The following is a 14302-nucleotide window of genomic DNA, read 5'->3' as shown; positions in this document are numbered from 1 at the left end:
CTTAGGGGGCTTCCCTGGTGGCGCAGTGGTTGAGAATCTGCCTGCCAATGCAGGGCACACGGGTTCGAGTCCTGGTCTGGGAAGATCCCCCATGCCGCGGAGCAACTAGGCCCGTGAGCCACAACTACTGAGCCCGCGCGTCTGGAGCCTGTGCTCCGCAAAAAGAGAGGCCACGATAATGAGAGGCCGGCGCACTGCGATGAAGAGTGGCCCCCGTTTGCCACAACTAGAGAAAGCCCTCGCACAGAAACGAAGACCCAACACAGCCAAAAATAAATAAATAAATAATAAAAATAAAGGAATTCCTTTAAAAAAAATAATAATTACCTTAAATGTAAATGGATTAAATGCTCCAACCAAAAGACATAGACTGGCTGAATGGATATAAAAACAAGACCTGTATATATGCTGTCTACAAGAGACCCACTTCAGACCTAGGGACACATACAGACTGAAAGTGAGGGGATGGAAAAAGATATTCCATGCAAATGGAAATCAAAAGAAAGCTGGAGTAACAATACTCATATCAGACAAAATAGACTTAAAAGTAAAGACTATTACAAAAGACAAGGAAGGACACTATATAATGATCAAGGGATCAATTCAAGATGAAGATATAACAATTGTAAATATCTATGCACCAAACATAGGAGCACCTCAGTACATAGGTAAATGCTAACAGCCATAAAAGGGGAAATCAACAGTAACACAAGCATAGTAGGGGGCTTTAACACTCCACTTACACCAATGGACAGATCATCCAAAATGAAAATAAATAAGGAAACACAAGCTTTAAATGACACATGAGACCAGATGTACTTAGCTAATATTTATAGGACATTCCATCCAAAAACAACAGAATACACTTTCTTCTCAAGTGCACACGGAATATTCTCCATGATAGATCATATCTTGGGTCACAAATCAAGCCTTGGTAAATTTAGGAAAATTGAAATTGTATCAAGCATCTTTTCCAACCACAACACTATGAGACTAGATATCAGTTACAGGAAAAAAAAAACTGTAAAAAATACACATATGGAAGCTAAACAGTATGCTATTAAACAACAAAGAGATCAATGAGGAAATCAAAGAGGAAATGAAAAAATACATAGAAACAAATGACAATGAAAACAGGATGACCCAAAACCTCTGGTATGCAAAAGCAGTTTTAAGAGGGAAGTTTAGCAATACAATCCTACCTCAAGAAACAAGAAAAATCTCAAATAAACAACCTAACCTTACACTGAAAGTAATGAGAGAAAGAAGAACAAAAAACCTAAAGTTTGCAGAAGGAAAGAAATCATAAAGATCAGATCAGAAATAAATGAAAAAGCAATGAAGGAAACAATGGTGAGGATCAATAAAACTAAAAGCTGGTTCTTTGAGAAGATAAACAAAATTGTTAAACCATTAGCCATACACATCAGGAAAAAAAGTGAGAAGACTCAAATCAACAGAATTAGAAATGAAAAAGGAGAAGTAACCACTGACACTGCAGAAATACAAAAGATCATGAGCGACTACTACAAGCAACCATATGTAAATAAAATGGACAACCTGGAAGAAATGGACAAATTCTTAGTAAAGTACAACCTTCCAAGACTGAACCAGGAAGAAAAAGAAAATATGAACAGACCAATCACAAGCACTGAAATTGAAACTGTGATTAAAAATCTTCCAACAAACAACAACCCAGGGCCAGATGGCTTCACAGGTGAATTCTGTCAAACATTTAGAGAAGAGTTAACACCTATCCTTCTCAAACTCTTCCAAAATATTGCAGAGGGAGGAACACTCCCAAACTCATTCTATGAGGTCACCATCACCCTGATACCAAAACCAGACAATGATGTCACAAAAAAGGAAAATTACAGGCCAATATCACTGATGAACATAGACACAAAAATCCTCAACAAAATACTAGCAAACAGAATCCAACGGCACATTAAAAGGATCATACACCATGATCAAGTGGGGTTTATCCCAGGAATGCAAGGATTCTTCAATATATGCAAATCAATCAATGTGACACACCATATTAACAAACTGAACGATAAAAACCATATGATCATCTCAATAGATGCAGAAAAAGCTTTTGACAAAATTCAACACCCATTTATGATAAAACCTCTCCAGAAAGTGGGCATAGAGTGAACCTACCTCAATATAATAAAGGCCATATATGACAAAGCCACAGCCAACATCATTCTCAATGGTGAAAAACTGAAAGCGTTTCCTCTAAGATCAGGAGCAAGACAAGGGTGCCCACTCTCACTACTATTATTCAACATAGATTTGGAAGTCCTAGTGATGGCAATCAGAGAAGAAAAAGAAATTAAAGGAATACAAATTGCAAAGGAAGAAGTAAAACTGTCACTGTTTGCAGATGACATGAAGATCCTAAAGATGCCACCAGAAAACTACTAGAGCTAATCAGTGAACTTGGTAAAGTGGCAGGATACAAAATGAATGCACAGAAATCTCTTGCATTCCTATACACTAACAATGAAAAATCAGAAAGAGAAATTAAGAAAACACTCTCATTTACCATTGCAACAAAAAACATAAAATACCTAGAAATAAACCTACCTAAGAGGCAAAAGATCTGTATGCAGAAAACTATAAGACAATGGTGAAAGAAATTAAACATGATACAAACAGATGGAGAGATATACCATGTTCTTGGATTGGAAGAATCAACATTGTGAAAATGACTATACTACCCAAAGCAATCTACAGATTCAATGCAATCCCTATCAAATTACCAATGGCATTTTTCACAGAACTAGAACAAGAAATTTTACAATTTATATGGAAACACAAAAGACCCCAAATAGCCAAAGCAACCTTGAGAAAGAAAAATGGAGCTGGAGGAATCAGTCTCCCTGACTTCAGACTATACTACAAAGCTACAGTAATCAAGACAGTATGGTACTGGCACAAAAACAGAAATATCAATCAATGGAACAGGATAGAAAGCCCAGAGATAAAGCCATGAACATATGGTCACCTTATCTTTGACAAAGGAGGCAAGAATATACAGTGGAGAAAAGACAGCCTCTTCAATAAGTGGATCTGGGAAAACTGGACTGCTACAAGTAAAAGAATGAAATTATAACACTTCCTAACAGCATACACAAAAATAAACTCAAAATGGATTAAAGACATAAATGCAAGGCCAGACACTATAAAACTCTTAGAGGAAAACAGGCAAACACTCTTTGACATGAATCACAGCAAGATCTTTTTTGATCCACCTCTTAGAATCATGGAAATAAAATAAAAAATAAACAAATGCGACCTAATGAAACTTAAAAGCTTTGGCACAGCAAAGGAAACCAAAGACAAGATGAAAAGACAACCCTCAGAATGGGAGAAAATATTTCCAAACAAAGTAACTGACAAAGGATTAATCTCCAAAATATACAAGCCGCTCATGCAGCTCAATATCAAAAAACAAACAACCCAATCCAAAAATGGATGGAAGACCTAAATAGACATTTCTCCAAAGAAGACATGCAGATGGCCAACAAACGCATGAAAAGATGCTCAGCATCAATAATCATCAGAGAAATGCAAATCAAAAGCACAATGAGGTATCATATCACATCCAGAATGTCCATCATCAAAAAAAATCTGCAAACAATAAATGCTGGAGAGGGTGTGGAGAAAAGGGAACCCTCTTGCACAGTTGATGGGAATGTAAATTGATACAGCCACTATGCAGAAGAGTAGGGAGGTTCCTTAAAAAACTAAAAATAGAGCTGCCATATGACCCAGCAGTCCCACTACTGGTCATATACCCTGAGAAAACCATAATTCCAAAAGATACATGTACCACAATATTCATTGAAGCACTATTTACAACAGCCAGGACATGGAAGCAACATAAATATCCATCAACAGATGAATGGATAAAGAAGATGTTACACATATATACAATGGAATATTACTCAGCCATGAAAAGGAACAAAATTCAGTTATTTGTAATGAGGTGGGTGGACCTAGAGTCTGTCATACAGAGTGAAGTAAGTAAGAAAAATAAAAACAAATACCATATGCTAATGCACATATATGGAATCTAAAAAATGGTACTGATGAACCTAGTGGCAAGGCAGGAATAAAGACACAGATGTAGAGAATGGACTTGAGGACATGGGGGCGTGGGGAGGGGAAGCTGGGACGAAGTGAGAGAGTAACACTGACATATATACATTACCAAATATAAAATGGATGACTAGTGGGAAGCTTCTGTATAGCACAGGGAGATCAGCTCCATACTTTGTGATGACTTAAAGGGGTGGGATAGGGAGCTTGGGAGGGAGGCTCAAGAGCGAGGGGATATGGGGTTATATCACAAAGCTGATTCACTTTGTGTACAGCAGAAACTAACACAACCTTGTAAAGAAATTATACTCCCATAAAGATATTTTTTAAAAAAGGTTGACTTCCCCTGTCGTCACTAAACCCCTTCATCCAATCATAAACTTTTTTTATTCCATGTGCTATCCCTGTGGATTTAAGTTTAAGCATGGGGAACCTAAGATGCGTGTATACTTTCTGAAATGCGTTGCTTTCACAGAGAATGACAATTCGTCTTCTAGGAGCACAGAGTTTTCAAATTTTCCCTCTCTTATAAAGCCCCCAAATAATATTTTTATTCTAAAGAAAATCATTATACTTTTATATTGTTACCAATAAAGGAGTAAAGCTTACTAATTTTTAATTTCCTTAGTGTTTTCTCTCTAAATGAGGAACAGATTATGGAAGGGAAAATTCAAAAATCATAGTTGGTTGCTAGCTGCTTTTTTAGCACAATCTATTTCTGAGATTTTATGAGATCTGGCTTACAATGCATTCGTTGATAAATGACTCAATATTTAACCATGATTTACCTGTGCCATGTGGAAGAAAATTATGCTGATGGAGCTGAGATCACCGGAACAGAGATTTTTACATCCCATAAAATACATCAACATAGTGTTGAGTGTGAATCACTCACTTGGGGCATAAAATATTCCTCTTTTTTATGACCCAGGATTATATCTCAATATAAATGGTTGATGGAAGTCAACAAAACGAGCCCAGTGCACTGCCTGGTGACATGTGGTAATAAGGATCAATAATGAAGGATGGAAGGTCTCCCCTGCCATCTCTAGGTGTCACAGTAGTTTTTAAATTCTTTAGGTGGTATGAGCCTGGAAATAGAGAAACATTCAGATCATATGGAAACAGATACAGATTCGTTGAAAGAAAGATGAGAAGCAGCCTTGCCTCTTTAAGGGAATGACTCACCAAGGGAGCATGATACATGGGTTCCTACCTGAAGCTTCACTACCTATGTATTTATTTGAAAATTTACTTCATCTAAATTGATGAGATCCAATGTTACAATCTAGGAGATTTTGGTTGGAGACTATACTTGTACAGACATTGGAAAGGCAATACCAATTCATGTTGACTCCAATTAGCACACGGAGTCAATAGACTAATACAATATTTATATATTATACCCATATGCTAAAGAAGGCGCAAGTAAAAATGGTCAAAGTTTTATATTCAGGATAGGAAGGGTAGTAGATAGCTTATCTTCTGGGGAATCTGGAAGTTTTATTTTGCTAGACAGTAAACTTTACATGTGTAGGATCACCTATGTTTTGATCATTAGTATATATCTTATCCCTTCTGTCACTGTTGGCCCAAAGTAAATTTTAAATAATTTTATTTTAGTCTGGCTTCTTGGAGACCAGGAAATTTCAGAAGCAGTATAAATTATGGAAGAGAGGTATTTTGAGGGTAAAAACGGGAAAATGGGAAATGGCTGATCTTGTTGTAGGAGAAGCTAGGAAGAAGACCCAGGGGTCCAAATTCTACTCTCATTATATTAATCCTTAAACCCTGGAAAGTTTTCTTGGGGTGCTATTCTTACTTAAGGCCAGGCTACTATCCTGTGTCTTATTAGCCTGATGCATCCATAGCCAAAAGCACATCTGGCTTTGCTTCATCCCTTTTTCTATAAATTCCCATCAAGTTAACCAGATCTGCAGTCATGGCCAATAAATACACCATAACTTGGCCTTTCTCAAGGCCCAAGGCATTTTAGCTGGTGTCCAGGCCAAGAATCAAAATGAGATTTCAAGTCCCTTAAACTGATTCTGGGTCTTGCATTTAGGCTGACAAATGACATTATTCTTGTAGAATCCAGTAAGTGCCAAAGCCCTTATCCTCAAAATATGGTGGCTTTGGATGTAGATAAAGGGCTGATTTGCCTAAAGGTGATATGACTTATACCTCCCAAAATGTTTGGCTGCCATTGTCTCAGGCTTACTTGAGGCAATTTAAAAAAAGAAAAATTTGAGGTGGCAGACAGCTTGAAAATCATGGTGCTCTTTGCATAATACTATGAAATATGTATGTATTTAATTCTAGCATTTGAACTAGGAACAATTTTCCTAGCAGAAAATGACTATATTATAGGTATGCAACATAAAATCACAACACACGTGCATGCAAACAACAAGCTCTTGAGGGAGGCATCATCTGTTGTTTCAGACTTTTGCCATTAATATTCATTGGCTGCTTGTTCATTTGTTTTGTTGTCTGCCTCACAGACAAGCAGTAGAAACCACCAAAGGTTTAAGAAAAATTTATGGAAGGAAAATTTAAAGTTGAAAACATTCTATCCATTAAGTTATTACTTCTTCTAAATTGACACGGCTGCCATTATTCAATTTCAGCAGTGAAAAATCTTGGATCAGCATGTGGAACATCGAGGCTCTTTGGGAATGCAGTTTGAAAATTACAGATGGAAATCAGTATAATGTAGGTTAACAATTTGAAACTCAGGATCAGACACACCCAGATTTGGGTCCATACTCTGTCAGTCTTACTAGCTGTGGGATTCTGGGCATGTCATTGAATCTTTCTGTGCCAAACTTTTCTCCACTGTGAAATGGTCACAACCATAATATCTTAGAATTGTGTGTTAAGTGAGGTAGTATATCCTTAAGGACTCTTTGATTTTGAGCAAAGGAAATCAGCTTTGGGTAAATTAAGCAAAGTAGTTTATTGGAAGGATATTGGTGCTTGACAATATCCATGAGAACCTGAAGAATCAGGCATGGAAATGGGGTCGAACCAAAACAGTTCTGGAGGCTCAGAAGCAGAAAAGATAGCAGTAATTTTATAACAGCAACTCTAGTCCTGCCATGCTCAATCAAATGGGATAGAACTTCTTTGACTCTCTGATGGTGTTCGAAATATCACAGAAGAAACATCTAATTGGCCTAGGTTGGGTCAAAGGCCACTTCTTGTTCAGTAGTAAGGAGCACATTTGATTACAGTTTCTTGTCAAGACTGTCTTCAGTGAAGTATTCTTTTTTTTTTTTTTTTTGGATTATGGTCATTTGGTTATGTGTTTAATTTTGAATCAGCAAGTTTGAAACCATAAGTCCATAATCAACACAGGGTGAGGGCCAGCCTCTGAGTATCAGCTTATATCAGCTTACAGAGTTCTTTGGGATCCTTGTTAGAACAGTGAGGTTTTGAACAGGGAACCAGAAAGGCAGGCATCTGTTTCTTGTGGCCACTCCATTAGATAATATGTACCTCATGCCCTGGAATCCTATCGCATAGGTCCACGTGTATTACAGTTCTTTTTTTTGTTTTTGTTTTTTTTTTAATTTTTATTTTATATTGGAACGTCATTGATTAACAATGCTGTTAACTGTTAATTTCAGGTGTACAGCAAAGTGATTCAGTTATATACATGTATCTATTCTTTTTCAAATTCTTTTCCCATTTGGGTTATTACAGAATATTGAGCAGAGTTCCCTGTGCTATACAGTAGGTCCTTGTTGGTTATCTATTTTAAATATAGCAGTGTGTACCTGAGGTATTCTAATACCTTTTCAGTGGAAGCAGTATTCTAATGAAGAAAAATGGGATACAATTGGAAGGGGAAATGAATACAGGTGTTCTAAAACAAAAATGTCTTCATTTTTTCAGCTTTTTTGAGGTATAATTGACAAACTGTAATAAATTTAACGGGTACAATATGATGATGTGATATTTGTGTACATGGTGAAATAATTCCCATAACTGAGTTAATTAGCATCCATCACCTTACATGTTTACTTTGTGTGTGTGTGTGTGTGTGTGTGTGTGTGTGAGAACACTTAAATTCTACTCTCTTCACAAATTTCATTTGTCCAAACAGTATCATCAACTATAGTCACCATTAAACAAAAATGTCTTCTCTAGATGGAGTATGCAGGGTGCCTGATACCTACTAGGTACTCAGTATATGGTATTTAACCTCACCTTCCTACTTCATTTAAGGCAATCAGATGACGCACAGTAAGTGGAGTTGACTTGGGATACTGGGTATTACTCTGTAATATTTTGACATTAGTCCAGTAATTTTTAAGAGTGCCAGAAGCCCAGTATTGGTGGTTTTCCATCTCCCTGGAATGAGCCCCTTCACTCACAAAGGGGCTTTGGAGGCCAATCCTTCAAGAGGAGTCAAAGGATTTCTAAAGATGCAGTTTCTCAAACCTGGGGCCCACAGAGGTAGCTTAGATAGCGTAACTCTGTCCAATGAATTATTATAGTGACCTCCAGGGATGTGTGGCTACTTACATCATTGTTTCCAAGGATACTGAAGATCTTGAAGATCTACATTTGGGATCACTAGAAAAGAAAATTCTATGGGAAATTTTCTATTCTCCAAAGTGTGTATCTTTTGATAGATATTTTCAGAATAAGCATGGCCAAAAAAAAAAAAAAAATACTCCTTTTTATCTCTGCTGACTAAAAACTGAATCTACAAATATCCCAGAGAGTTTAGCAAATCTTAGCCATCACAATATGATAATTTCACTATTTCTCCTGGAGTGACTGGGAAAATTCACTTTGTGGGCATATTTTCATTGCCAACTGGACTCTAACATTTTCCTTTTATCCCTCTCTCACTTCTTGTTTACCCTAATTATTTTATTTGCTAAACCACAGTCCAATTTTATTCTTATACACATTTGTACTTTAAGGAGAACTTTCTAACTATGATATTTTGAAACTCCAACAACCTGTATTCTGATGTCAACATTTTAAAATAGAGTAATCCTACATTCTGCCCCCAGTCGTAATTCAGAAAACAATGGCGGGGAACAGTCCCTGTAGTGGACTGTATCTCTTCCCCATTTCAACTTTGTGAACAAATTCACCACATCACCTCTGAGTTCTTCATTAAATTATCAGGACTCTACTGCATTTAGGATTGATTTGATAGGGGACTCAGAGGCCATCAGAGCTACAAGGTCTGTATCTCCAGCTTTCTTTTTCCTTTTTCCTTCTTAAATCAAAAAAAAGACTTTGGTTTGTCACAGCCTGACCCATCTATTCAGAAGTTTGTTCCATTAACTCTTTTAATAGTCTTTTCTCCAGGGCTCTGATGAAATTAAAGTCATTTCCACCCTAGAGGCTGGAGGGCTTCTGCCTTTCACCATAATTCACTGGCTCCAGCTAATGGGTGGGGGAGGGGTGGAGTGGAGGTTATTGCAAGGCTAGGCCATGCTTTGCAGACTGTGTGGTGATGGAAGACGTGAAATGGTAGGCGCTTTTTGTTTCTTCTTAAATCTTTGTTAGAATGCTTATTTTGTCCCTCCTATCCTAGCTCTGGTGGGATGTAGGTAGAGTGGCCTCCATCATAGTCTATACAAGGTATGCTAGGAGAGATCTAATCTTTCCATATTCTTTTCCACCTCTTTGACAGAGGACTGAATTCCCACTATTAGTAATTCATTCTTTCAATTTAAGGTTTTAGATTTTCTAAAATTTTTAGAATAGCATATTGAGTTTTATGAGTCATTAGCATCTCATAAAAATTTTATTTTACATTTACTAGATAACACATTTTGAACCAGAAAGATGAGAAGAGTCAGAGACTACTGGGTCCCTGTGTTAGTGGGTAGAGGTGTGTCAGAAAAGCCAAGAAGCTGACAGCAACTAAGGCAGCTTTTGCCGAACTTTATGGTATTTAACACAGAGCTGGCCAGTCTCTATTCCCTACACTGAAATATTGTTCTGGATTCCTAAAAGTGTGGTTACTATTTTCTATTTCTTGGAATTAAAGTTTATCAATCACTCTAGTCAAAGTGTATCCTAATTTTTTTTTTTTTTTTTGGACGTAATTGTATACCCTATTTAACCTCTTTTTCTGGCAGGACTGGGGAGGAAATTTCAGAAAAGATTTCCACAAGAGAAGTCATAGACACTGCCAGTCAACAAATAACATCAGAAATGTGAACAAATTAAAATCCAAGTGAAGTAACTTTTGTTTCCAACCATGATACAGTCACTAGTCCAGGACTTGCCCTCCTGGCGTAAAAGGATAGAAAACTCAAAAAATATATGAAACAACTGTAAAAAGCAGTAGAGAACTATGCGGGAAGGGAAACAAACTAGGTGAGCTCTACAATTGCCTTGACTTTCTGCTTGGGGGCAATTTTTACTGATAAGAACAGATACTACACTTGATCTTAGCCAAGAGGCTGAGAAGCAATTGGGGGCAATTTTTAGAACACAATGCAGAGATAGGAACAGGTGCAGAGTACAACCGTCTTGCTAAGTTGAAGGTACAGCAATCAGGGTTTTGTGAGGATAAGGTTTAATCCAGAGTACCAGAGAGTGGAAGGAATTACACAGATTAAGAACTCTAGAAACCAGTATGAAAGTTCTTTTGAACAGGTTGCTGAATATTAAGTATGCACTTGTTGGATAAGGTAAGGCTGAGCGCTGTACAAATGTCATGGGGGAAAAAAAATTGTGTAATGGGGGGCTACAAGCTGAATAATTCCCAGAGAGAATAGGATATGCTCAAGTTCTAACCAGCCAGATTAGAGAGAATTTAGAAAGTTCACATTTTAATAGTAGGAATAAAATAGATATAGATTGAAAGCTATTCTAGACACACCTTAACAAAATTTATAGGTTTAAGAGGATTTCACATAATTTAACTGCCTGCCTAAACTAAACTCAACATTCTTTAAAAGAAAGCAACAAAATTCAGTATTCAAAAATGTAACATTTACAATGTCAAGCATCTAGTAAAAAACAAAGAAATAAACAAACAAACAAACAAAAAACAGGGAATATATGTGACCTATAATAAAGAGAAAAATCAATCAATAGAAGCAGTTCTGGAAATGACAGAAAGGGCAGACTTAAATATAAATACTAAAACTATAAAATTTATAGGAAAAATGCATAGAAAAACATTTGTATTTTGGGATAGGCAAATTTTTTTTAGACAAGGCACAAAAAAGTTGAAACATAAAAATTATAATTTGGACTTCATCAAAATTTTAAATTTCTGCTCTTTGAAAGACACCACTAAGAAAATTCAAAGACAAGCCTTACAATGGGAAAATATAGCACATGGGCAAGGGACTTAGATCCAGGATATATATTAAAAAAAAACTCTCACAGCTCAGTAATAATTTAAAAAGCCCAAAGTTTTACAATAGGAAAAATACATGAATAAATATTTCACAAAGAAAGATATAATAATGGCCAATAGAAACATGAAGAGATGCTCAACATCATTTGACTTCAGGCAAATACAAGTTTAAACCACAATGTTACCACTGTATACCTACTAAAGTTGAAAAGACTGACAATACCAAGTTTTGACAAAATTTAGAATCACTGAACGCCTACACATTATTCTGGGAGTATAAAATAGTTGAACCACTTTGAAAAGTACTTAACAATCTCTTATAAAGCTAAATATATAACTCACCAACTACACCACGAGGCGTTTATTTGTCCACACAAGGTCTTATAAAATAATGTTCATGGCAGCTTTATTTATAATAGCCAAACACTGAAAATTAACAGGTGAATAGATTACAGATTATGGTATATTTATTCAATGGAATATAGATCAATAACAAAAAGGAATGAGCTATTGTACATGGAACAACATGGACAAATTTTAAAAGCATTATGCTGAACGAGACATGCTATATACAAAAGAATAAATACCATGTGATTCAATTTAGATGAAATTCTTGAACAGGCAAAATGCATCTATAGTGACAGAAAGTAAATCAGCAGTTTTCTGGATCATGAGTGAGGGACAATTGACAACAAAAGGGAACGAATGAAATTTTAGAGGCTATGGAAATATGATATATCTTGATTGGCATGATGATTACACAAGTCTGTGTATTTGTCAAAACTCACTGAATTGTACACTTTAAACTGATACACTTAATTTTTGGTAAATTATATATCACTAATGTTGATTTTTAAATTAACAAGAAAAAGTGAGGAGTGTGAGTGCTTTAAAAAGACAGTTTATTCTCAAGTTTAAGCTTGTCCCTAATTTGTGGGACTTGTGAATAGAGTAGAAACAGAGGTTCCTATATGCTTAAAGACTTATGAAGTATAAAATCTAGATACTAAAGTCTACAAAAAGTATGTTCTTAACCCACTACCTTCACTCAAATACACTTATTATGACCTGGAAGCCAGATCTGAGTTAGTATTCTTGGACCCCTCAGAACCTGGAACGTTATTGTATAGACTCCTAGCCAATTCTCTTTCTACCTACTTATGCTTCACATACTACATATGGGAGTCTCAACTTTCATGTCCAAGTTCTGTCCACATGGCTCACAGATGCCTTTTTGGGCACTTTTATGGGGGTGCACACTGAGAGTGGAAAGATAAACCCAGGAACAAGGCACATGGAAGCCCTGGATATAGGTCTGGTGCCGTTTGGTTAAATTACAAGGTCTTAGAATATGATCTAGAGGGGGGCATGAGATTCAGTTAAGCTCATATCCTGGTCCCAGGGATGACTTGTCTGATGAGGAGACTGTGATTGGATGACAGACAGGACCTCAAATGCAGGGTTCCAGCCTGGTCTGAGAGCAGCATTGATCAAGAGCAGGCATCGCAAATAATTTTGCCAGGAAACTATCACTAGACTTCCCCCTCCTCATTCTCAAAACAAGGGAAAGGAGAAGTACAGGTAGAAGAAATAAGCCTTATTTAAGCCCTGTATAACTGAAGCTTAAAATATCAAACTGGAGGAGGTAGCAAGTTCAGCCAAGGAAAGAATAGGTAAATATATTTACAGCAAGAGGCTGTTCCAGTTATTTGTGAAGGGCAGCATGTAGATATTTCAACTACTAAAACTTTAGATGTTTTAGTTCAGCATCTAAAACTGTGTGGATGCTAAAGCAACTATATGAAGGATTAAGAATTTAGGAATCTCAGTACATGAAAAAGAATTCTTCTTTCCAATTTTCCTTTTATCTTCCATCATCCCTTCCTTCCTCCCTTCCTTCCTCCCTTCCTTCCTTCCTTCCTTCCTTCCTTCTTTAAGCATGATTTGAACCTGTAAATGTCACAAGTCTTTATAGTTTTGCAAAGCAATGTAACCCTTGATGGTACCTGTTCTTCAAGGAATTTACAAAACGGTGAAATAAGGTGAAAACATGTGAAAAATAAAACAATGAGGCATATTACGATGCAATATGTTATTGGCTATAAGTTCCTGGGAGAGAGAGATTAGTGTGAGTTTGCATAGTTAGAACATACTTTGATATATAAGTTGATCAGTAAATTGAGTTGGGAAAGTTGAGCAAGGATTAGGGAGTTGGGAGCAAGAGATACTCCCAGGAGGAAACGGCTTCAGCAAAAATGTGATTATGGGAATAAACATGGCAGGTTTTAGGTAAGTAGAATGGATCAGGCAGTTCAGCAATAGATGAATATGCAAGTAAAAGAAAGAGCCTAGGTTTTGAAGCTAGAAATTTGAACAGAAGTTTAGAAAGCCAGGTTGGGGACAGATTATAGAAAATGTGTCCCTATATTAAGTATACAGTCGCTAACAATTAAAACATCTTGTAGCACTTGAAAGTTTACAAAAGCTTGTTCCCATACATTATTTAAGCTGGACTTCATGAACTTTAGAGGACAATTTGTAAATGAGAAAAAAAAAGTCTCAAAGAAGAAAATAACTTGCATAGCTTTACAGAGTTAGGTATGGTGGAGTTAGGACTCAAGCCAGGGTCTCTTGGCTTTATGACTTAAATTCTTATATTGTTAAACACTACCTTCTAAATAAAGTATCCCCCAGTTACTCTCACTTATACCAATTTCATCTTTTATAGGGCACTTTACCTGTGTATTCGTCTTGTTTCTTTCACTGGGTTATAACTCTCCTGTAGTTAAGAACTGTACCTTCCACTTTTCTGTCTTCCATAGGGCATAGCATAGTGCTGGA

The 14302-nt window shown here is 36.5% G+C and overlaps 1 long non-coding RNA gene across 1 annotated transcript in view; it reads right to left on the bottom strand.

Moving 5' to 3' along the window:
* Positions 1-14302, bottom strand: part of LOC309635688 — a 73970-nt gene that overhangs the window by 36508 nt on the left and 23160 nt on the right. Inside the window, exon 1 of the long non-coding RNA XR_014248967.1 lies at positions 328-14302. This exon is cut by the window's right edge and continues 23160 nt beyond it. This is a non-coding gene — a long non-coding RNA (uncharacterized lncRNA). The remainder of the gene's footprint in view (positions 1-327) is intronic.

This window comes from Balaenoptera borealis, assembly GCF_965194805.1.
Source record: "Balaenoptera borealis genome assembly, chromosome: 1".
NCBI classification, from domain to species: Eukaryota; Metazoa; Chordata; class Mammalia; order Artiodactyla; family Balaenopteridae; genus Balaenoptera; species Balaenoptera borealis.
Note: the sequence above shows the minus strand (reverse complement) of the source record. Positions and strands in the feature narration are given on the sequence as shown.